Genomic DNA, 25,589 nt, shown 5'->3' with positions numbered 1-25,589 from the left:
GTGGCCCTCGGGCTAATTTTGTGCAGCCCTCAGTCAGATTTCATAAGCCCTCTGCGAGCAAGCAGTTCAGGTCTCAGGCAAGAGTGAGATGTCCCTTTCCCAGAAGTTTGCTGGGGAGAGAAGGGGGGCAGAGGAAAAAGAGGGTGTTGTATATAAGAAAAAGGGGGAAGCCCTGCCCACCACTGGGTTTGGCCCCACCCACAGTTGACATGTTTCCCCCTCCCCTTGGGCCCAAAACAATTTTATCCAGGGGGGGGGGACTTGCCCATTCCTGCTCTAGTTTAAGACTTAACAGGTTTGCAATGGTTGTGGAAGTTCAGAATGTAAGCAAGAGTTAAAGTAGCGAAAGTTCGCTAGGGGAACTACAAGATCACCCCACCACAGCCACCCCAATGCTATTTTCTAAAATTTGCCACCATGTCTTCCATTCAGATGACCGACCATGCTTGCACCCCATTCCTATTTGTTCTCCCTGCTCCCAATGTTTGCTTTCTTAGCATATGTAAAATCAGTGCTATTTTTTCCTAGAAAAATAGGGGTGCCGGCACTCACCACGAATGCCTCCCTCTTAGAATGGCAATGGTGCCCACCTGAAAAGTGCCAGAAATGAGTTCCTCCTGGAAGAAAAGCCCTGCGTATAATTTAAAGGCAGCTTTTCGAGCCTCTGCCAAATGCATCTGCTCTGCTCCATGTATACACAGGCTGCTGATACCAGTGTTTCGAGACAGTGATAAGATTGTCTTTGAATCTCTTTTTCTGCCTTTGTTGCCAGTTCTGGGTCATTGTAACGGTGAGTCCAACTGATTAAAAGCAGTCTGGCTTTTCCCTATTGATTTCCAAGAGGCTCAATGCACTTTACAGACACACAGGTTGGGTATGGTTAATTCATTGGTTTCTAGAGAGTTTCTGGGAAACTGTGTGGTTGTGAAAGTAGGTAGGAGAAGCAATGTGATCTCTGTGGACTAGGGGTTGCCAGTGTGGTACCCATGGGTACACATGAATTCCCAGAGGTCTTCCCTGGTATCTGGTTCCTCCTGCCCAGTGAAATCAGACATGAAATAAGCATTCTAGTGTAACCAAATAATACATTGGTGAGTGTGGTACCCATGGCAGTTTCTGCAGTTTGCAAACACGGGACCAGAAAGTCCAGTGACCCTTGCTTGAAACTCCTGAGTCCCTTTGAATATTAAGCTGAGCTGTGGCCATGAGAGGAAAGGGGGATGTAGAGAGGCTCCCATAGATACCGTGATGCTTGCCTTTTTCTTCCAAAAGAGTCGTTGCAGGGAGGTCAAAGACACACCTTAAATTTTCTCCTAATAAATTGCACACATAAAAATTTGACTTCTGACTCCCTGACAATGAGCTGCAACCACTTGGTCTGTGTGTTTATGATGGGGCATTTGCCAGGAGTTTTAGCCAGGTCTTTATCTGCACAACTATGTGTTCTCCGATAAAGATTCCTTTTTTCTTACAAAATGCTCTTTGGACATTCCACTTTCTACTGTTTCCAGCGTTGGCTGAGTGTGCTTGCAGTGAAGCGAGAAGGTCAGCATCTACAAAGGAATCTTCCCTGAAAATATTGCAGAAATGGTACCTCATACCTCTTCATCTTACACCTATTAACCCTTCCCTTCACCTGGTCTGTAAGCAAGGATGTGGAACTAAGGCACATGGCAGCATATGTGGTGGTATTACTTTACGGTGTCAGGTATTGGGGAGACAGTCTTTCTAGAGATACATATTATCACTGGTCAACAAATAACTCAGTCCCTTGTGTTAACTTTATTGAATACACAGGGTCAAATACAGGTATTTCTTTTAGAAATCTTGGTTATTTGTTGTTAGTAATTAGATTTGTTATAGCCTGTTTGGGGGGAGACTTGGGGCATCCTTATCCAATTGGTTTAACAGAGTCTGGCAATTGCCCTTAATAATTAAATTGACCGTCAAAATAAGCCTGGGCAAAGGACAGAGACTCCAAGATTCATTTACAACTGGCTGGTATTGTCTTATGGATTACATGAATAAGAAAAACAAAAGCAACATTGAACTTTCAAAGACATCCAGATATTTTTGGTTGCTGTAGATTAAATAATATTATATGCTTTAGACTGATGACTGGGTATTCTTATGCCATATCTTTATTGTATACCTTGTGATTTCTTTTAAGCGTGTGTATGTGTGTGGTTTTAAAAATATATATCCTAATGAAGCTATTTGAAAAAGAAGGTCATGCTTGCATAATGCTTCATCTATTGATTAGTACAGCCTTCCTTCCCTATCCAGCTACCTTCCTGATGTTTTGAACTCGGCTCCCATCTGTTCTAGCCAGGCAATGCAGTGCCAAACATGTGAGGGCACCAGGTTGGGGGAGGCTGGATCAGTGAGCATGTTTAGTTGCGAAAACCTATCACAAGTAAATTTAGTTTTGCACAAAATAGGGTTGGCATTGGACAGGTCAAACAAAAATGGGATCAGTGGTTGAAAGGACATTCAATAATACTTGAGGATCTAAGGAGTTGACTTTGCATGAAATGTTCGTAGCACAGGTGTGTGCATTCAGGCTACAAACTCAGGCCTCCACCCCATGCAAAACCTTGTTAGACATGTGTGCAAGAGGTTGTTGTGCAAGAATAACAAAATGGGCTTGGCTTGCATTTGTTTCTGGCTTAGCTTCCTTCCCGGTTCTGGCAAATGGCCCAGAGATGTGGCTGGCAGCTTAGATCTCTGGTGCTGCCCTGGCTGTTTTTGTGTTTGCCTCATGCTGCATCCCAGTAGCGAACTCAAGGCGGGAGTTTGGAGCCGAGGTCCAGGAAGTCATCTCGACAGGAAAATACATACCCTTGCCTGAAATTCAGCACAGCTGGTTTACCACATTCGGAAACAAGCGAATAAAGACGCTATCATCTAAAGACACCCCCTCCATGCAATGAGTCAATTACATCCAGAATTTTAGGCTCACTGCTGCTTCCTTCCAAATCCAAATCTGGCCTCCCTGTCGGAGGATGCCTGCAGTTTCGCATAGAGCCAGCAGAAGGAGCTGTGGCTTCACTAGGACGGAAAAGGGCTGCTTCTTGCGAAAGGGAGAGATCTTTGCAGGGCTGCCTCCTCCATGAGGAATGTGTGTGATCCTGACTCCTGGCAGCCCCAGCTGGCCCTGCCATTATTCAGTGCTTGCCTCCAGCAGCACATTTCTGAAAGGTTACAAATTGTCAATGATTTTGTTTATTATATTTTTACTGCTGCGATGAGGTATGGAGAGAGATGGAGATTTTCTGCCTCAGGCGTCACAGTACTCGGGTCGGCATTGCTTCCAATAAACCTGAGGTGCAAGGGCTCCTCGCTCAGAGGAGGATATGCTTACTTAGACCGAGAGATGCAAATGCAGAAATAGTAAGTATTATAATCTAAAGAGGAACACATCTCGCCATCATGCGGAAGGCTGGGACTGGACGGTCTGCTCATGGCTGCTGTCCAGGTGCTTAAAACCGTTCAAACAGAAATCAAGCATTGCTCTGTCTTTCTTGGTTCCCAGCTTGCTGCTTTGCTTCTACCTCACATCACTCTTGCCTTTTTTCTAACCACCAGCTAGTTGAGGGAGTGGGGGCACCCATTTGCCATCTTGCACAGATCCACGTCCTTTGCTCTCTTAATGGTCCATCACTCAGGGTATTGTCTCAACAGAAAGCCAGTCTGGCTTATATTTTAACACTTGCCACATCCAGGGGTTAGAAGGCTCTTGCCATAAGAGCCTCAAGCCCCCCTCCCCCCCAATGCATGACACTATCTTAAGCAGCAGCAGAATCAAAAGCTTGTTTGAAAAATAATATTTTCAGTAGCTGGTGGAACATGGCAACTAGTCCAGCAATGTTGCTTATTGCTGATTTTTCACTTCTGTAGGCAGCCAGCTCAGGGGTAGGGGACCTCTGATATGCATGGCAAACACATCTAATGGACTTCCAATTAGTTTTTTAAAAATGAAAACCAGCCCTGGGAGGCAGCCATTTTGATTAAGCACATGGAGGGGATTAATCCTTTCCTTGTCAGCCATTTTCCTGCTCAGAACCATCCCTCCCTTCCGAGCTGTGTATCCCCTGTTCTTTATTGGGTTACAGGTGTGTCTACAGTATAAACTTTGGATTTGGCAGTTTGCCTCAAAATTTGCGGCTTGGCACTTCTTGATTGATTTTATATTCTCAGGTGTCTTGTGTGAAATCTTTTAAGAGGTCATCTGCATGTGATCTAACACATACCATATTTGCACTGGGTTATCCCATTAGCAAAGAGCTTTGCCAGCTCTAAGGCGTATCTTTATCTTACTGCCTCAAATGTCCCTCATTTCAGAGAATATAACAAGCAACAGAACACGTAACAGGGTTTTATAGTTGGTGAAACCATTCTGCTTCAACAACTTCCTCATTGCTCCTCCAGCCTGAACTCAGAAAGCTAGCAACCAGGTTTTTAAAAACCCACACAGCTCCCATGTACTCTGTACATTAGGGATGGGGGAATCCCTGGCCCTCTAGATTTTGTGCCTGGACTCTAACTCCCATCAGCCCCAGTGAGCAAAGTCAGTGGCCAAGGATGATGGGAGTTGTAGTCCAACAACATACAGAGGGTTGTACCTTCTCTATTGCTGCTCCACAAAGATAACAGTCCTCTTCTCAGTCACAGCAAGACTATTGATTTCCAGCCTATAATAAGAGACGTTGGGCCAAGGCAGCAGAATTCACAGTTCATGGTTCATCATTCTGGGTTCCTGATGCAAGTAGTCAAGGTGGCTTTTCATATAGGGAGGCAGGAAGAAACATGATTGAATCTGCACCCTGGACTGCTGCGCACCTTGTAAATTACCACAAGAAACTTGGGCTTGGTCCATTGGCTCAGCGACAGCCAGGGCAGGCTTTAAGCCCTGGAGATATGTGTTGGCTATATTTTCTCTGCCTGGCACAGTGCTGGAGAGCAGACTGACTAGCCACACAGGTCACAGTCCTCGCCGCTATGATGAGATGAACTGTATTTCTATTTAAACTATAGTAATTATTTCAAAATGTCCATTTCTACATATAAATGAGCATATGCAAATCGGTGTTCTCTTTTGCCCTCTGTTTTGGTGAGGCATAGCAGAAGGGGACGGGTCCTCTAGAGCTCCCTTCAATGCTTAACATGGCCTATGAATGTTAGGTTTGATGTTATGCAAATAATGGCATTGTCTAGAGGCTCTTCCTCCCCTGCATTTGAGTCTAAACATTTGTATCCCTGTGATATTCTGCAGTTACGGAAGTGTAGTGGCAACACCATAACATTGCACTTTCTGACATTTCTCTGCTCCTGCCAATCACACTCCATCCTAAGCGCTGGTGGACACTGGCTGTCAGAAGCTATACTTTGCTCCAGAGTCAAACACAGACTTTTTACTTGCATGCAACTATGAGGATATAAACCTTTCCATGTTGATTTTAGCATGGAGAGGTTTCGTGAATTTTTTTTTAAAACATCCAACAACAGAAAAGCAAAATGGGGTTTGTGTGTGTCAAGTTCTAAGTAACAGTTGTACCATGTGCAATCACAAGTTTTCTGTAAATTATGTTACTTGGAAGCTGGTGTTGACAGAATGATTTGTTAGCTTACCCTATATTTCACATTCATATTATCACAGGATAATTTCCCCTGTTTCAGTTTATACCCCTGAAACCCAGGGGTGTTTAGCGTTGCTTTACATCTTAAGATGCTAACGAGCACATGTTAACGAACCTGGATCATGCACCCTTTAAAAGTGGCACCGTTTGGAACATGCATGCTGTCTCTCCCTCCTCAAAAAATGTGGAAAAACAGTGTGGTTCTTTCTGTCATGTACTAACAGGAAACCAAGATGTGTGTGAACTTCAAACATTATTGAGTACGCAGCAGGGTGCTTTCATTTGTATCTGTTAAAACCATAATGCATGAAGGAGAGCTGTAGCATGCAGCCCACTCCATGCTGCTGTTACATTGCCTTTTCTTATTTCAATAGATTTTACATGGCTACAGTGCAGTGACAGTTCTGAATGGAATCCTGCCCCTGGTGTGTGGTATTCTTATATCAATGAAGGCACATTTGCTCTGCTCCAGGAAGGAAAATTTCCATGCATAAGCAGCCTTCTGAGTGTGTTGCCAAATTGGTGGTCTTTTTTGGGTGTAATACTAAGCTATGGTCAGGGCTGTCTTAAGCATATGCGGTGCTGGGGTGCAAAGATCCGCCTGGCACCCACCCCCCCAGTTACCCAGTCCCAGGAGGGCAGGAGGGAGGAGCTGGCCGGCTGCCTCAGCGTCTCGCTGGCTCGGTCGCCCCTGAACTCACAGCACAAAGCCGCTCACAGCAGAAGAGCCCACCGCAGCGCTCCGAATGATGGGCGGACTCTTCCCTGGACTCAACTCTCGGGCCCCAGACTCTCGACCTGGTGCCCCTGAGAGCCCGGCACCTGGGTGTCCTGCACCCCTAGAGCCTATGGGTAAGACAACCCTGGCTATGGTTTAGAGTTACATAGGTGAGTCTTGGGCTTGGGAGTTATGCTCCTCCTCCTCCTGGGGCGGCTATAAAGAGACAGGAAGCTTCCCCTTCCATCTGTAACTAATTGTTATCATAGTGTCTCAAACCAGTCAGACTGTGGTTAGCCTTAACTAGGCCCATGCAGAGGTGTGAGGGAGGCCAGGTGCACTTGCCTTGGGCTTTGGAGGGCTAGGCTGGCCAGAGGGCCCTGCCAGGGGCTTGCCGGACTTGCACTGTCATGCCAAGAACAAGACTTCCATCCTGGGCCTCAGACAAGCTCTGCACAGGTCTGGCCTTAACTATGGTTTATGATTGAAATGAGCCAATTTCAGACTATGGTTTAGAAAGCTGGCTTAGTTCCCTAAACTATGGAAGAGAAACGTGTGGTTCTCCAGATGTTAGACTCCAGGGCCAGCACAGCCAGTGGCCGGAGATGATGGAAGATGTCATCCAACAGCATCTACAGGCTGCCGGTTCATCATTCTGGTCCTTAATTTTAGATATGGTTCATCAGAGTTTAGGGTTTGCAGTTAAATGGAAATGGAAACAAATGCTCCCAAACCCACATGGTCAGAGAGCATTTCCCTCAACCCGAAATAACCACCTCATGCTGCTAAACATATGGATTGATGTGGGATAGGTGGGAGCAGAGCTTATTTCAAATGATGTAGATTCCAGACGAATCTGAGCCCCAGATCTCCCCTTCACAGAAATTAAACACTGCTAAGCAAGTCTCCTTTTTCACCCACATCAAGACTTTATTTTGGTTAAAGTCCACATAGCAAGAATGCTGTGAGTGAATACCACACATGCTTTCACTGTGGAGAGAGCTATTCCAGCACAATCTCAGGTGCTCAAAGGGAGACTTCAAAATGTGTCTGGTTTAGTGGGTCTTTTGATTCACTTTTGAAAGCTCGAGAACAAAGGCAGCACTTGCAAAAGCACATCGGGAAGCATGCACAGCGTTTCACCAGAACAAGGAGAGAGGCCACTCTTCCTTTTAGCCAAGGAAGATTGTGGAGTCACTCCCGAAAGGGTGTCTCTCTGTGTGTGTTGCTGTTGTGGACAAGGTGAACTTAATGAGGAGAGAGAGGGAGGGAGCATGCACACATATGGAAAGGAAATCTTGAAGCAGGAGACCAGCTCCTTACCTACACTTTTGCAGTTGTTTTGCTAACAATTAGAATTAACCAGTGTTTAATCCTTTCAAGTTCCATGGAACCCTTTAAGTCAAAGACCAGATGAAGCAAAGCAAATACACCATGTTCATGTAAGCATGTCTGCAGAGAGAGTAAGATAGTGAGCTCTTGCGTGTTCCTTCCTCCTGCTGTAAAAAGAGCTTTAACATTCAAGGTCACCTATACTAGGCCAGATTATTGGGATTTTGTGTGTGTGCCGTAACAATGTTACGAGGTGTATGTCTGAACCCACGTGTCTGTCCACCACCTGTGTGCTCCCTACACATGCTTCCAAGAAGTTTAGGATCTTTTGCTGGCGTCAGTATGCATGCCCGTTGCCCCATAAAGAAGGTACATATCTCAATCAATCAATCAATCAATCAATCAATCAATCAATCAATCAATTCTACCTCACTCATCTAGGTGGCTTCCAATAAAACATTAAAATACAATAATTCATCAGATATTAAAAGCTTCCCTAAACAGGGCTACCTTCAGATGTCTTCTAAAAGTCGGATAGTTGTTAATTTCTTTGGCATCTGCTGGGAGGGTGTTCCACAGGGCGGGCGCCACTACCGAGAAGGCCCTCTGCCTGGTTCCCTGTAACTTTGCTTCTTGCAGTGAGGGAACCGCCAGAAGGCCCTTGGTGCTGGACCTCAGTGTCCGGCCAGAACGATGGAGGTGGAGACGCTCCTTCAGAAAGTTTGGTTTACTAAGCGAAAAGAAAGAAACAAGTTTATGGGTTACAGTCAGGTTCAGATATGCAGGCCGCAAATCATGCAGCACAGACACATCTTGATCTGAAAGGGTAAAAGAATCCCTAACTATCCCCAAAGCCTAGAGAGTGGGTGTAACAATGTGCCACAGACCCATGCTAAAAAGAGAAGAAAAGGGGAATATACCCAATATTGAAGGAACACTAAGTCAGGGATCAGAGATCAGTGCAAGAGTTAAGCTCTTCCTTTTAGATCCTGTACTATCAAGGTAGCAGGAATCTAACCCGTTCCTGTATCCAGCGAATGTATGTTTACTATCCTGTTGACTTCACCAAGTTTGAAGTTGAAAGGAAACGACCCAAGTAAGAAATAACTGGTTATCTGCATGTTTCCTGAATCGTGAGTTTACCTTGGGATGAAGATCCTATTGTCTATGCGGAACCCAATTCTTTCTTACAGGAGGTGATAATTAATCTCAGCTGTTAACATAGGATTAGTGTGCTGATCTCCACATTAAGAGTTAGAAGGTCAGGATATTTACTCATGCCTTCCATGTCACATTTGAGACAAATATAGCTTATTGAGGGGTATCTTTTTAATATGAAGTTATGCCAACTGCACTAGTGCCAGGATCCACCAGATTACAACATGACACTGGCTCTGCCTTCAGTTTTATGGTTTAGACATTGCACAAAAGGAAACAAGTCCAGGGAGGAAAGAGTAAAACAAGCAAATTCAGTACCAAAATGTTTCAGATGCACAACAACCAGGCAGAATGGGTCTGGGAAGATAGTTCTAGGAGAAGAGAAGTCCAAAGGCAAGTGCATTGTGTTAAAGCAATCCCTGAGTCCTATAAAATATATCCTTTCCTTTTGTGTGTGTGGCTTGTCTCACCTATTAACTCATTGTGTTCCTTTTTTGGGGACTACTGAAAGGGTAGGAAGGGTAGTTCTGTGGCAGAGGCAAAGTTCCTGACATTGCAGTAATAATAAAAGGGTCTCTGTGGTACCTTGGAAAGACTTCTGTCAGAATGCCTGGAGCCAGGGCCAGATTTGCAGATGAGGCCCTAAGCTACTGAAGGTAATGGGGCCCTTTATATGTCCAGCTGTCCTTTGTCAACAACAAATTGTCACTGTTTTTTGTGTTGAATATATGCTATCTGGTAATTTATGGACCTAATAGGTATCTAAAGCCATTTGCACATAACAAAATATTTATTTTATTAAAGTAATTGTTGAACTGAAATACAATTAAGAAGAAGTATATAAATAGTGAAATACAATTAAGAAGAAGTAGCACCCCCGGGTGCAAGTAGATAAATAGGGACCGCTTACTAGCGGGAAGGTAAACGGCATTCCGTGTGCTGTGCTGGCTCGCCAGATGCAGCTTGTCACGCTGGCCACGTGACCCGGAAGTGTCTGCGGACAGTGCTGGCTCCCGGCCTCTAGAGTGAGATGGGCGCACAACCCCAGAGTCTGGCAAGACTGGCCTGTACGGGCAGGGGTACCTTTACCTTTACCTATATTAATACAGTGTTACCTCGGGTTAAGTACTTAATTTGTTTTGGAGGTCTGTTCTTAACCTGAAACTGTTCTTAACCTGAAGAACCACTTTAGCTAATGGGGCCTCCGGCTGCTGCCACGCCGCTGGAGCACAATTTCTGTTCTCATCCTGAAGCAAAGTTCTTAACCCGAGGTAATATTTCTGGGTTAGCGGAGTCTGTAACTTGAAGCGTATGTAACCCGAGGTACCACTGTAGTGAAATAATTATTACTACATACTGTTGCTGTATGTAGGTTTTATTTTATTTGTTTTTCATCTTATATTTTGGAAATGTACATGCAGTTTTTTCCTTTAATTTTTTTGGGGGCCCCCAAGAGCGTGGGGCCCTAAGCTATAGCTTGTTTAGCTTATACGTAAATCTGGCACTGCCTGGAGCAGAAGTGTGTTGCATGCACCACTGCTGTAGCTCACTGGAAAGCCATGCCCTCAGCAACACCCTCTTCACCTCTTCAGGTATCCTTTCCTGCAGGACCACTTTGCTGATAGCAGGAAGTTTCTTTGGCAAGCTGTTGCCCATTGGGCAGAGGGTGGAGTAAGGATGTAAGCAGCCATCCATTTCTGTTCCAAGACGTATTTGCTGCAGGCAGTGCTGCTTCTGTTCTGCTGCAGTTTGGCTTCCAACAAAAAAGACGTTCATGTTGCCGTCTGTCATGGTGAAATTTGGCACAATTCATTGTTTTCCCAGCATTCATTCCCATGCAAAGGAAACACAATGCTTACTGATAGCGGTAACAAAAACAGTGAATACTGATTGCATTTGCCAGATCCATTTCTCTTCTGGACACGGGATGAAGAAGTGAATGTCAGCAATTTCTGCTCCAGTTTCCATTTTTGTCTGAATTCTCTGACATCCTGAGGGTGGAAGAGGAAGAGTGCAGTCTGAAGGTTCAGTATACACGTTCCATTCTGTCGTGCCAGCAGAGCTGCAAAAACAAATTCTCTGTGTTAGTTACAGTATAGGAATCATCCATCAAACTATCACCTTCCTGGAATCCATTTATTATTGGAGGCTGGATTCTGTTGATAAGAACAACAGTAATGTTGACATTCGCAACACAGAGAACAAATTCAGAGAAAGAGAGTGTCTTGGTAAAATCTGTTCCCGGCATCAGGTGAGGCTTGACTGAGTGCTGGCCATTGCTGTCAACAGTGGGAAGGTATCCTGTGTTTTCAGTTATTGGAGTCTTAGCCTCTTAGCAAGCCATTTCCACAAAGTGCATGAGGTCCATTTCATCATCAGAAAGACGCTCATTATCTGTCTACTTGATACTAGGAGGAGACCCTCTTCCTGCTGGCTAAAACCAGCTGAGGTGTGCCCCAGATGCTGCCTCAGGTTCTCTCCCCACATTCCTCCACCCTTCTCGACTTGGTTGGGTTTTCTTTCGAAGGTTTTAATTCAGCTTTCAAGCTAGCTCTTGCACAAGCAGGTTAAAATCTTGCTGGTACTTCTTTGAGACATCAAGGAAAGTATCAGATTTACTGCATTTTCTGGGAGGTGACGAGGATGACGAGTGATCAGAGCAGGGCTAGCAACTCGAAGAAGGATGTCTATTCACCATCTCAAGCTCTTTTTGTTCCTGACATCCCTTTCACCCATGTCATGTGCATGGTGGAACTCCCTGTTTCTGGCCTGGCCACTTGTCAAAAGAAGCCTAGCAATTAGAGATGAGAAATCCATGACGCAGATCATATATCTTTTCTCTCAGTCTTTTCTCAGCGATTTTAACCAGTTTTTAATAGCTCTCGTGGGGGGATATTAATCACAGGAGTTGACCTAATTGAGGAAACTGAGAGATCTCATTGTTAGCACACAAGGGGGGGATGATGTCTTTTCCATAACCTTTAGGTAGCAAATTAATTATCCATAAAGATACTAGAATCACTGAAGAAATCACTTCCATATCCTGCAGCCATCATGAAATCAAGCAACGCTAGGGGCTTTTTTTATATTGGGAAAGGTACAAGTGGAAACTGTGGCATTCAGAATTTTAACCCGCCAGTCATGCCCTTTTCCAAGTGCCTTCATTACATTTCTCCTCCCTGTCTGGTTTTCTGTGCACCTGCCCCAACAGTTAGGGATGGTTAGTATCCCATACTCATTGGACATGCTCAGTCCCCAATAAGCTGTTTTAATGTCCCTCCTGTTTACTTGCCCCTTTAAAGAGTTAGTGTGCTTCTGCAAAACTTTGGTTCCCCCAAGCCTGTTGATACCTCCACCTTGTGCACAGCTGGTACATTTTGGATGCATAAGGCTCCACACTCATAGAATGGATGGCTCAGTGAGTAGAGCATGAGGTTTTTAACCTCAAGGTTGTAGGTTCGAGCCCACAAACGATTCCTGCATTGCAGGGGTTTGGACTAGATGTCCCTTGGGGTCTCTTCCAGCTGTGTGGTTCTGTGGAATTCACTATTGGTATATAAGATTCAAAGCTAGAATAATACCCTCCCGTTGAAATAATTAGTGTAGCTACATTGAAAAATACTGACATGCTTTCTCTGCAACTTCGATACAATACAATACAATACAATACAATACAATACAATACAATACAATACAATACAATACAATACAATCACATTTGTTCAACACTTTATGTAGCATTAAATTTAACATTAAGTAGACCACAAGCTTAACATGAGTCAACAGTGTGATGCAGCTGCAAAAACCGCTAATGCTATTCTAGGCTGCAGCAGCAGAAGTCTAGTGTCCGGATCAAGGGAAGTAATAGTCATGCTCTATTCTGCCTTGGTCAGGCCACACCTGGATTAATGTGTCCAGTTCTGGGTGCCATAATTTAAGAAACATATTGACAAGCTGGAACATGTGCAGAGGAGGAGGACCAAGATGATCAAGGGTCTGGAAACCAAGCCTTATGAGGAATGGTTGAGGGAGCTGGGCATGAAGATTGAGCAAGCTTGTTTTCTCCTGCTCCAGAGGGCAGGACCTGAACCAAGGGTTTCAAGTTCCAAGAAGGGAGATTCCGTCTAAACATCATGAAGAACTTTCTGACGGTAAGAGCTGTTTGACAGTGGAACAGACTCCCACATGAAGTGGTAGACTCTCTTTGCTTGGAGATTTTTAAGCAGAGTTTGGATGGCCATCTGTCAGGGATGCTTTAGCTGTAAGTGTAAGCTGAGCATGCGTGTCCCATTTTGGCTTGATGCACATAAAAGACAAATGGCGAAACTTATCAAATGCCAAAAAACACACACAAAAAAACAAGTGTCAAATCTGAGGCCAGGGCAGGTCCACTTATGAGGTGGATTGAGGCAGCCATCTTGAATGGCAAAATACCATGGGGCATTTGCCCCCACAGGCGCCACCCCCACCCCTGCTACCTCCACCAGTGAAGTGATGAGACCCGGTGGCAGCTTCTGGTGAGATCTGGCAGAATTCTCAACAGATCTTGTGGAGCTCACATGAGATCTTGCTGGAAGCTGCCACCTCATGACCCTGGTAAGTGAGGCTTTGGTGGAATGGTTTCAATGATGGGGGGCCCAGCCCCTTCCTGTTTTGCCTCAAGCATTGAAACAGAATGAGTTACCCATGTCTGAGGCCCTCTTTGAGCTAAGGCCCTTACTCCCTCTTTAATGAGCTATGGTTCTGGGTGGTAAAAGGGGATTTAAATTTACATACCTAGTAGCAGGATTTGAGAGCAGCAAGCATCTAAAGTGGAGGACCCATTTGACCGTTAAGTCCTGAATTTAACATTTCCTAGGAGGGCCTTCTCGGTAGTGGTGCCCTCCCTGCAGAATGCTCTCCCTTCAGATGTCAAGGAGATAAAGAACTACCCAATTTTTAGAAGACATGTGAAGGCAGCCTTGTATCAGGAAGTTTTTAATCTTTAATGTTTTATTATGTTTTTATATATACTGTAAGCTGCCCAGAATGGCTGGGGAAACCCAGCCAGATGGGTGGGGTATAAATAATAAAATATTTGTTGTTGTTGTTGTTGTTGTTGTTGTTTAGTTGTTTAGTCGTGTCCAACTCTTCATGACCCCATGGACCAGAGCACGCCAGGCACTTCTGTCTTCCACTGCCTCCCACAGTTTGGTCAAACTCATGCTGGTAGTTTCAAGAACACTATCCAACCATCTCGTCCTCTGTTGTCCCCTTCTCCTTGTGCCCTTCATCTTTCCCAACATCAGGGTCTTTTCCAGGGAGTCTTCTCTTCTCATGAGGTGGCCAAAATATTGGAGCCTCAGCTTCAGGATCTGTCCTTCCAATGAGCACTCAGGGCTGATTTCCTTAAGAATGGAGGGGTTTGATCTTCTTGCAGTCCATGGGACTCTCAAGAGTCTCCTCCAACACCATAATTCAAAAGCATCAATTCTTCGGCGATCAGCCTTCTTTATGGTCCAGCTCTCACTTCCATACATCACTGCTGGGAAAACCATCGCTTTAACTATATGGACCTTTGTTGGCAAGGTGATGTCTCTGCTTTTTAAGATGCTGTCTATTATTGTTGTTGTTGTTTCTTTATTATTATTATTATTATTATTATTATTATTATTATTATTATTAAAGACGGATCTTTTCCAAAATAAAACCAAATAAAACTGGCCTAGCTAGTTTTCCTGATTTGAAGAATCGCAATTCTTCTTGCAGCTCAACATAGTGGAGACTTGCAAACTTGCACCAATAATAATAGTAATAATAATATCATTTCCCCCCACAGAATAACAAAGCTAGACATTTGCGACCAGTGCAAAATGTGCAAATTAAGCAAACCTGAAACATTTGTTGATTCTCAACCATTTATATCTGTTTGTGCTACTCGTAGTGGGGAAGAACTATTTGTTAAAACTCTCTTAGTACCCCAATGTTATTATATCTCACCGGGCAGTGGCCAAATCTGTCTTTTCAGCCATGAGGGCTAGAAATTTGTACTTGAAATTTAAGAGGAGATTCCAAGAACCCTGAATACTGTGCCCAGTGTGTGTTTCTACTCTTGAAGTTGTAGCATCAAGAAATGCTAGCAGTTCTGTTGACAGGGCAGACAGTGCCTTCCTCTTTTCCTCCCTCTTTCTGACTGTTTTCTACTCCTGCTGCACTTGCCAGCCATGTCTGTCATTTGTATTGAATTGGGATTGCTTTCCACCTCTCACAGGCAGCAAATTGCTGGTTAAACATTCATTAAATCTTTCCCTGGGGCATGGCTTGTGACCCACACATTTTGCTTCTGTTGACCAAACAAGTGGAGGAATGTGTCCACAGGCTATCGGCTCCTCCAGAGTGGGCAAGGAGCCCACAAATGTGATCTAAACCCTGACCGGGACTAAGAAGGAAAGCCAACACCTTTTTCTTGTTGTTCGGCTTCTGTCCCTGGGAAAATGCAAGCTTTGTAGTGAAGCAATATAGCAAACTATAAATAGAGCCTTGCTGGTAACCCAGCCTTTAGGCATCAGAGAGTTTCTCTCTCTCTTCTCTCTCTCTCTCCCCACCCCCATGTGTGTGTGTGTGTGTGAGAGAGAGAGAGAGAGCGCACAATTTCACTTGCATACAAAATACCAATAGTGATACAACCGGTGGCAGATTTATGGTCTGTGGGGTTCTGTGTGCCGCCCTTTTGGGGAGCTCTATTCTGTGGGTTAAACCACAGAGCCTAGGACTTGCTGATCAGGAGGTCGGTGGTTTCGAAACCCCGCAATGGGGTGAGCTGCCGTTGCTCGGTCCCTGCTCCTGCCAACCTAGCAGTTCGAAAGCATGTCAAAGTGCAAGTAGATAAATAGGTACCGCTCCGGTGGGAAGGTAAATGGCGTTTCTGTGCACTGCTCTGGTTCGCCAGAAGCGGCTTAGTCATGCTGGCCACATGACCCGGAAGCTGTACGCTGGCTCTCTCGGCCAGTAAAGCAAGATGAGCGCCGCAACCTCAGAGTCGGCCACGACTGGACCTAATAGTCAGGTGTCCCTTTTCCTTTACTATTCATTCACCTATATAAGCATGACTATGTCTAATTGTTTAGTTGTTTAGTCATGGATGAGGAGTTGGTAATAATGTTTCTGCTTTTTGCACTGTGCTTCCTCCTCCTCAGACAACTTGGGAACAATCTCTGCTGTGAGCCAGGAAATAAGAAAAGGTGATGAGAATCATAAGGCACTGAAATGGGTGCTGCTCCCCCTCCCCCAGGGAACAATCAGGGGGCGCGGAATGGATAATAGTGATGATGATTTGGCCTCTGTACCTTTCCATCACCAAACAACATGGGAATAACCTGGGAAACATCTGGCAGCTGGTGTAGCACAGTGCAGAGAGTGTTGGACTTGGACTGGCAAGTCCTGGGTTTCCTGCTTTGCCACGAAGCGCACAGAGTCAGTCACGATTTCTCAGCATAACCTACATAACAAATTAGTTTTTTTTGGTTTTTTTGTTCTGGAAAAACTATTAGGTGGAGCAAACCAGAATACCAGGTGAGGTAATGCACCCAAGGGTCCTATCCTGGCTCTGCAACCCTGACACCTTCATGATCCTTGCCATATGGTTTCTTCACCCATCATTCCATGTCATCCCCATGCAAGATGCTTTATGTACCTTCAGTGCTGCACCTTGTTTATGATTCCATGGAAACTTCACCCTGTGCAATGTTCTGGGCTGAGCAGTACTTTCATTGCTTCAGAGCTCTGCAGGACAGGTGAAAGGTCTGTCTGGTCCAGCATGCTGCTCTCCGCATTAAGATATATATTAAGATATGTATTAAGATCAAATGTGAGGCATGGCAGGGAGGTCCATGTGGCATAGTGGTCAGCGTGTTGGGCTAGGAGTGGGGAGATGCAGGTTCAATCCCCACATAACTATGAAGCTCAGAGGGTGACATTGGGCTAGCTGCTACCTCCCTCAGCTTAGTTTACCTCACAGAGTTGAGGGTAAAATGAGGAAGGGGTGGCCATGTACACTACCTTCAGCTCTCTGGAAGAATGGTGGAATAAAAAGGAAATAAATAATTTCTTATTAAAAAGAAATATTTTTATTGAAAATATTTTCAGCATAGAATACAATAAAAACAGATCAATCTAAATAAAAATGAAAAAAAGAAAATAACATAAAAGAAAAAGAAAAGAAAAGGGGGAAAAGAAGGGGAAAGAAGAAATACAAAGCTCTCCATCAGAGGTAGGTCTTAGCCCTTGTCTCACACAATAAGGTGTGGACCCTCCCAGTTCTCACCTGGTTGCTTCCCTTTCTTCTTCCGGCCTCCCACCCTGGAAGATCTTCCCTTCCCTCCCTCTCACAGAAGGTCTTTTACCTCCCACCCGTCATCTTCCTGTGATGATCATCTTATCTTGTCTCATATCAACTTCTTGCATCCCATTTGCCATGTTTCTTTCTTAGTCTCCACTATACGTAAAGGGTAAGCAGAGGTTATCTTTTAAAAGGTGTGTACAATAAACTGGACTTATTTGGGCAACAGTGGGAGCACATGATATGCCTTCTCCTTTTAATTATGTTTTCTTTGTGTTTTTTGAAACAGTCTTTTTTAAAAGGAGGGGTTCTCATCTTCTTGCAAGATTGGGTCTGGTGGTGATTCCTCTGTTTCGCTGGTGGTATTCTTGATTTTAGAAAGCTGTAGTGAGGCTAAAGGAAAAACCAGCCGGTTCTATTTCTAGGGCCAATGCCACTGAACAGTGGCCATTTGGGCTGGGGCTGATGGGAGCTGAAGTCCAACATTAATATCTGGAGGGGCACATGCTCCCTGTCCTTGTTCTACCATTTTGTCTGTAATATCTCTGAGGGTGGTAAGGATTTGAATCCAGAAGTTCTGGGTCAATGGACAGCTTATCTACGTATTATGAATCTAAGCATCTTTTTAGACCGAGTGTCCCTGGCATCAAGTACCAGGAAACTAGTGCTTTGTAAATGTTCTGTTTATATTTAGTGTACAATTTAGTAGTGTTGTTCCAAACTTCATTTGGAAGTTCAGAGCCAAGACGGGTTTCCCACTTGGGCACATAGCTAGTTTTCTGGGCTGAAGGTCTAATTAGAGAAGGTGTTGCAGATCCTGAAAATAAGGCTTTCTCTGTAGGGATAGGGTATCTGTGACCCTCCAGATGGTAGATTCCAACTTCAACCCCCAACCAGCATGGCCAGTGGCCTGGGATAATGGAAGCTGTAGTCCAGCAATATCTGGCGGGCTACAGGGTCACCATCTTTGACTTACAGATTAAAGTGGACGGAGTTACCTGGATGCTTGCCAAGCGAGATCTTGTTTCTTCTGTAGGAAACTCTGGGTGGCTCCTCTTGAATGATCTGGTCAAATGACTAGCTTTGCTCAGATGCCAGAGCACATTGCAGCCAGTATGTACAGAGCAAACAAAGCTTGGCTTCTAAAGTGCTACTGGAGCATCGGCCAAGATATTTTATACGATCTATACAGATCTTGTTGACTCAAATCATTGTGCAATTCAAGAAGGCAACTCCCACCCACCCATCTGTAGGAGGAAACACCAGAGAAAGGGCATTTTGGTGTCTCTGCCATGCCAAACATGGCACAACAGGAGGACCATCATTCTTACGCTGGTCCCAATGCCAGGTGAAGCTGTGACCACCATGGGCTGCTGATATTTTAACAGTAAAAGCTTGCCGCTCTATAGTATATCCCACCCAGATGCAAGTCCACCACACCTCTGTCTTACAGCTCACATCATATGTGATGTCAAGTGTGGGGCAGGTAAAGATGGGGCTGGACCCAAAAGGGGTTCAGGGATGGCCTGCAAGGCCACCTGCAAAGCACTGACAATCAGTGGATTGTTCATAGCGCTATGCAAAAAACAGGTCCCCTGGTGTGTTTGTGACATCAGCTGATTGACAGGCAGACAGTCCTGCCCACGTAGCAAATTTGACCTTTGAGTGGTGCAGGAGGTAAGGATCTGGTGTTATTCTAGGGACTCCTTGTCTGTGCCCCCCCCCCACCACCTGTGCTTCTGGCCCTGATATTAGGATGTGAGCCAAGAGGAATGGGTACAAGTTGTGGAGATCAGACAAAAGGTGGATGAGGGGTGTAAGGGACCCAGTGTGTGTGTGTATAATTTATATTGATCTTGAGGGAGAATTATAAAAGTGAATTGGCATTTATAATACTCAAAGCAGAAACAGTCTTTGAACATTATGCATAAGGTAAAGGTAAAGGGACCCCTGACCATTAGGTCCAGTCATGGCCAACTCTGGGGTTGCGGCGCTCATCTCACTTTATTGGCCGAGGGAGCCGGCGTACAGCTTCCGGGTCATATGGCCAGCATGACTAAGCCGCTTCTGATGAACCAGAGCAGCGCACAAAAATGCCATTTACCTTTCTGCCAGAGCGGTACCTATTCATCTACTTGCACTTTGACGTGCTTTCGAACTGCTAGGCTGGCAGGAGCAGGGACCAAGCAACGGGAGCTCACTCCGTTGCGGGGATTCGAACCGCTGACCTTATGATCGGCAAGTCCTAGGCTTTGTGGTTTAACCCACAGCGCCACCCGTTCAACCCAAAGGAAGGAAGAGAAAGAAAAACAAATTACAGATTAATCATTGAAGTCTTTTTAAACTATTTCAACTTTTTTCTTTGCAGGGTTTAACAAATGCAGCTGGAGATGCTTAAGATATGGAAGGTCTATTACAGCTATTATTATTATTATTATTATTATTATTATTATTATGCACATCCTGCCTTTTTTCTGTGACAGGGACTCAGGGTGGCTTACAGTTAAAATAGAAACAGTTATAAAGAATTCTATATACCTGCCTGTGGAGCTGAGGTTACTGGAGCCTCAATTACTTCATTAATAAATTAAATAAAATCACACCATGTCAAACAAAACTCATTTTTGTTATACTTTCTGTATCTTTTGGGCTAGCTTTTCAGATAAAGCAAAAAGCAAAACAAGAATATACCAGTATTTTAAAGCAGCATTTTCCAAATATTTCCAGAACCTTGAAGTGGTTAATCTAGCCACTGATAAGAGGAACCTGATTAAGCCTTTATTCTTGCCGTCAAGATTTTGCCCATCCCAGACATTTGAAAACGCTAAGGATGGAAACAGAATAACATCTGGATGAGTAATCTTCTGTATTTTCTCAAAACCCTTCCGCAGTGGGACATGTACCCCACGTGCAGAGAGAGAGAGAGAGAGAGAGAGAGAAACTTTTGAGGCCTTTCATCTCCAACAGCTTGGGGACGACATATGTGTGATATGTGACTATCTGGTAAATGTCAGGTGCCATCTAAAAATAAATATGAGGCTTGTTTCCTTATATTTCCTTATTTCCGCAATGATGAAATTGAATGTGTAGCTTGATCTCCCAGATTTTTTTGCTAAGTATCTTCGTTGAGTTGACAACTAAATTCTTTTTCACAGCATTCGTTTGGTGACAGTGATCCTGGTCAGGCTGTCACACCTATGATTTCCAGGGAGGGTTTTTAAACGATAACACAATTTTAAGGAGTGTGTTTAACATCAATTGTAGTTTGGCCCAAAGTCTTATGAAATCAAAGTGCTAAGAAACAGTGACTAAAAAATGCCCAAAGATTCAAGGTTGCCATATGTCTTGAATAGCTAAGGAGGAATGTAGAAAAATTAAAGACGCATCTCTTCATTAATGGAGCTGCGGGGTGGAGACAAGAGAGAAAACGAAGCACACAAGAGAGCTTAATTTAGGCCTCCACACTTTGTGACCCGCAAATCAAAACACAGCTCAGCAACCGGGTCTGGCAGTCCACGAGGGGCTAAACAAACCTTTCAGAAATGCCTGACTGGGATTGCAGAAGAGTGTAGGAAGTGACAGACTGTGGCGACTGTTGGTCTGTATTCAACTTGGTAGGTCATAAGTTGTGCACGCCTAGTTTAAATATACACAGGGAGACATGATACTCAGTGTTCTGGAATGCATCTGAATAATGTGCTTTTTGGCCTGTTGGCTGGCTACCAAATATGCCTGCTTCTTGCTGCTTAGCTACATACAAAATATGTATTAATGACATCAAGGAAACTCCCTTTATATTCAGGTTTACTTGGGAACACATACACGGCAGGTTTTACGTGCTACCAAAAATCCACAAAGCCAAACAACCTTGAGCATTCCAACAACCAAACAACCTTGAACATCAGCCAACCACACAGCTACTGAAAGGATTTATTTCTATATTGACTTAAACTTACAAAAGATTGTGCAAAGCCTCCCATCATTAGTATCAGAGACACTAATGACTTCTTACTTGAAATCAAGTCTCTAAACAAGCAGTGCCAATTCCACACCAATACTATACTTTGGATGTCACAGCTATTTACACCAATGCCACATAAAGATGGTGTTCAGGCTTTAAATGCGTTCCTTAACAACAGAAATTCTAAAAATCCTCCAACAGAGGTTATTTGCAGTGCTTTTTTTAAATAGAAAAATAGGTGTCGATACTCGCCATGAAGTTGTTACAGTAAGTGTCACACTTTTTAATCAAAAAGAGAAATGTGTCGGTGCTTCATACCCTTCAGTAAAAGTAAAGGTACCCCTGACCGTTAGGTCCAGTTGCGGACGACTCTGGAGTTGCGGCGCTCATCTCGCTCTATAGGCCAAGGGAGCTGGCATTTGTCTGCAGACAGCTTCTGAGTCTTGTGGCCAGCATGACTAAGTTGTTTCTGGTGAACCAGAGCAGTGCATGGAAACTCTGTTTACCTTCCCGCCGGAGTGGCACCTATTTATCTACTTGCACTTGACGTGCTTTTGAACTGCTATGTAGGCAGGAGCTAGGACCAAACAACAGGAGCTCACCCTATCGCGGGGATTCGAACCACCGACATTCTGATCAGCAAACCCTAGGCTCTCTGGTTTAGACCACAGCGCCACCCGTGTCCCCATACCCTTCAGTACCCTCTTTAAAAAAGCACTGCTTACTTGTAATAACAACATTTAAAGGAGAGCATCACTTGCAAGTACAAGGCATGGCTATTGTGCTACCGTTGCTCCATCTTAGGGAAATCTATTCTTGGGAAAACTTTAACAAGACAACCCATAAGAGCTCATTAAGAAACCACCTGCATGGTGGCACCAATATATTTGTGGTCTGAACTTAGAACAATTTACAAATTACATCAAAACTCTGTTCATCCAGCTAAAGCTAAAAGGTAAAGGACCCCTGGACAGTCCAGTCAAAGGTGACTATGGTGTGCGGTGCTCATCTCACTTTTCAGGCTGAGGAAGCTGGCATTTGTCCACAGACAGCTGTCTGGGTTATGTGTCCAGCATGACTAAACTGCTACTGGCACATGGAGGACTGTGATGAGTGCTGAAGTGCACAGAAATGCCGTTTATCTTCCCACTTCAGTGGTACCTATTTATCTACTTGCACTGGTGTGCTTTCGATCTGCTAGGTTGGCAGAAGCTGGGACAGAGCAATGGGACTTCACCCCGTCACACGGATTCGAACTGCTGACTTTCTGATCGGCAAGCCCAAGAGGCTCAGTGGTTTAGACCACAGCACCACCCGCACCTCTCATCCAACTACCAAGTTTACATTCAACAGCACCACTGACAATCCACACATCCCTTTTCTTGATGTCCTCCTCACCATTGCAAACAATAAAATAGCCACTGTTCTTTATAACAAATCCCCTGATAATGCCCATATCTAAACTATGCTGGAAATCCTGCTATCCAAAGCATGCATTTTCAAAAAGTGTCTACACCTTGGCTTTCAGGAGCAAATTCATTTGCAGCAACAAAGATAAATATCAATGAAGGATCAGAGAGCTGAAAGAACACCTTCTGCAAAGAGGACATCCTCTACATCCACCAAGCTTCCATTTTGTTTAGAGAAAGCCTCCTGCATCAAATGAGGTGCCAAGTAACAAAGAGCAATATATCTCATTTGCGGTAGATTTCCATCCAGCATCTCCTATCACCTGGTAATAAGAGAAAGCTACCTTTTGTTAGCAAATACTGAATGGCTTGCTAAAGGTATCATTCTGCCAGCTTCCAAATCTATGCAAACTATTAGTGAGAGCTGTACCACAGATCAGCAATCATGGATCTCATCCATGTAATTCCAAACCCTGAATCACCTGTGTGTATCTCTTGGTGATAGCTACCTTCAAAAGCACCAGGAGAAGTAGAACATAGTCAGCTGTTTTAAACTCTTTAATATTGTGTTTCAATATTGTAACTCACCCTGAGACCTTAGGGTGGGTAAATAGTAATAATAATAATAATAATAATAATAATACATCAAACAATACATTACCTGTGGATCCTGCAATATAATTTATATCATTGAATGCAAAAAAAGGGATGTCATATCCTGTATGCAGGTAAAGCTACAATTGACCTATGCAAACATTTTAGAAACCACAAATTGATGATTTTGACAAATGAAGGTCTTCTGAGCACCACATCCTCAAACCTGCAACTTTGGAAAGAGCAGCATTTTCATAAGAGCAACTGTTGAAGAGCAACCGATGAAGGCAGAAACTCAGATGTTTAGCTATCAGAATTTAAAATTTATGTTTTCTTAGTCACAGTAACAAAATATATCATTTTAGTAATTAATGGCATCGTACCAGGATCCAGAACAAACTTGTCCAGAGTGCTGTTTGATGCTTCCATTACTTTCTCTCCCTTCCCCTCTCTATATAAATCATAGCAAATTTACATTTGACTTTATATTTTGTGTTCTTTTGGCAGCTTTACATATCACACTTCCAATGTGCCCCTGATGATGTGTATGTTTGCTATTCTCCCTAGCTGCTTCTTTACCGCATATTTACACCGGAAAGCCACTCCTTAAAACTCTAGCCCAAGTAAGAATCAAATGACTCATTATGTTAAACATGCTAAAGGACATAAGTAAAAGGTGAAGCCTCTAGTTCCAGATTTATTTTAGTTTCCCTTTATTTTAGCCTCCTTACAGCATGAAAAGAACAAAGTGGAAGAAGAAGCCCCTTTGCTGCCCATGGGACATTTTGCGACATTCTGGTACCCTCTTCTTTTCACCCTCAAGCCGTAGTCCTTCCCAGTGCTTACATGTTTGCTGCTCTCACTCACACCAAAATATCACTCCAGAGCTTCCTGAAGCACTGGAACCTGTTGCCTGTTTGTTCACCCTCCCTTTCTTAGCTGTCTCTCCTCCCAGTCCCTTCCCTTTCCTGTAGGTCCAGAAAAATGGTACTCACAGCCTTTGATGAGACATAGCTAATGTCCCAGAGTATGTCAGACTAGTTTGTTTCATTTGGTGGCTTGACTAGTGACAAAAAGCTTTAGAGCTCTATTCTGGACATTGAATGCTTCACAGACTTTCTATGGAAAGTGACAGGGAAATGCATTGAAAAGTATGGAATGAGTAGATAACTAACGGGGAGACGTATAAACTCCCCAGTAAGCAAGTCAGAATGAATGCAGGATGGATGTTCATTTCTATATAACCACCCCACAAACCAATCAGAACAAATGCTCAATAAGAGCTGGGTATAAACTAACAGCTGCATAAGCTTTGTGAAAGCAAATCAAGATGAATACTAAAAGAGAGAGAGATTGTTTAGAGGGACCCAGAGAGAGAGAGAGAGAGGAAGCCACTTTGTACTGTCTTGAAGTGAAATCCCCATAGCATCGCGTTGCTGAAATCTGAACAGATACCTTCTTTTCAGGGGATAGAAAGATTCTTGAATTCTGTATAGTGTCAAATCTGAAGCAGGAAAACCTGCGTTCAGATATGTGCTAACATAAACACAGTAAGGCTTGAGCAAAATATATACTGTATCTCAGACACTGGCTGAATTTCTTGGCTGTCAAATGGCAATATTAAAGAACAGTGTTACACACTGTTGTTTCAAAAGCCCAAAATAAAAGACGGAAACATCATTTGCAGTAAGCATCATGAATTATAAACCATACTAAGATGGAACAAAATAAATATTAGCATTAGTAATATTATTAGTAATCTTTATATGGGACTCTTAACTTTTAGTGACATTATCAAATGTGTCTTTGGCCACAACCAAAGTATATAGTAAAGGATATTTGTCACTGAACTTGGTGCCCTGATTATGTTTGCTTTTTCAGCTATCAGAGCAAATACAGTATTCTGAAGCTCTGATTCACAGTCCCATATAAGATAACAGCACTGAATGGAGAATTCTGGGGGGTGGGTGAATGTGGCATCACAGTGATAATACAGCAAAAAAACAGGACAGGACAGAGGGTGGAACCTATTTAAATCAATAAGTCAAAACTCATATATCCACAGTTATTATTATTTATTTATATTACATGTTCCATTGATAGCTGAATGTCCTCTAACAGGGCTTGCTGCAGACAGAGACACTTTCTGACTTGGCTCTGTTGACGTTGGTCAAAGCCTCCCTAGTCTCTGCCAGTGAATCCAAACAGCACTGTTTTGATTATATCTTCCCTGCATCTTGACTCTCCATTTTCCATTGTGAGGCTATTTAGGCCACATGAAGGAATCCCAAATCCTATGTGTCCCTTATGATAGTTATCAGCAATCAAAAGCACACAGGACACAATAGTACGTGCCCTGTCCTGCCGTGTGCATTTAATATTTAATAGCCTCTCTTCTGTCTTTTACACATCGTTTCTTGACGCTTCTTAGAATAAAATCAATGAAAGCATTCTTGGCAAA

General features: G+C 43.7%; 1 long non-coding RNA gene across 2 annotated transcripts; it reads left to right on the top strand.

Annotated features, from left to right (window-relative positions):
- The first annotated feature begins 1,513 nt into the window (after window positions 1-1,513).
- LOC310825774 lies at window positions 1,514-19,781 on the top strand. 2 transcript variants are annotated; one of them, XR_014555530.1, is made up of 3 exons: window positions 1,514-1,590; window positions 12,922-12,998; window positions 19,533-19,781. It is a non-coding gene; the product is annotated as an uncharacterized lncRNA (long non-coding RNA). The 2 variants fall into 2 exon arrangements; XR_014555531.1 differs by lacking the exon at window positions 1,514-1,590 and adding an exon at window positions 9,327-9,503.
- Window positions 19,782-25,589: the final 5,808 nt, after the last annotated feature.

The sequence above is a fragment of the Podarcis gaigeae genome (genome assembly GCF_964106915.1).
Source record: "Podarcis gaigeae genome assembly, chromosome: 10".
NCBI lineage: Eukaryota > Metazoa > Chordata > Lepidosauria > Squamata > Lacertidae > Podarcis > Podarcis gaigeae.
The sequence above is the reverse complement of the archived record's forward strand: the minus strand, read 5'-3'. Positions and strand labels throughout refer to the sequence as shown.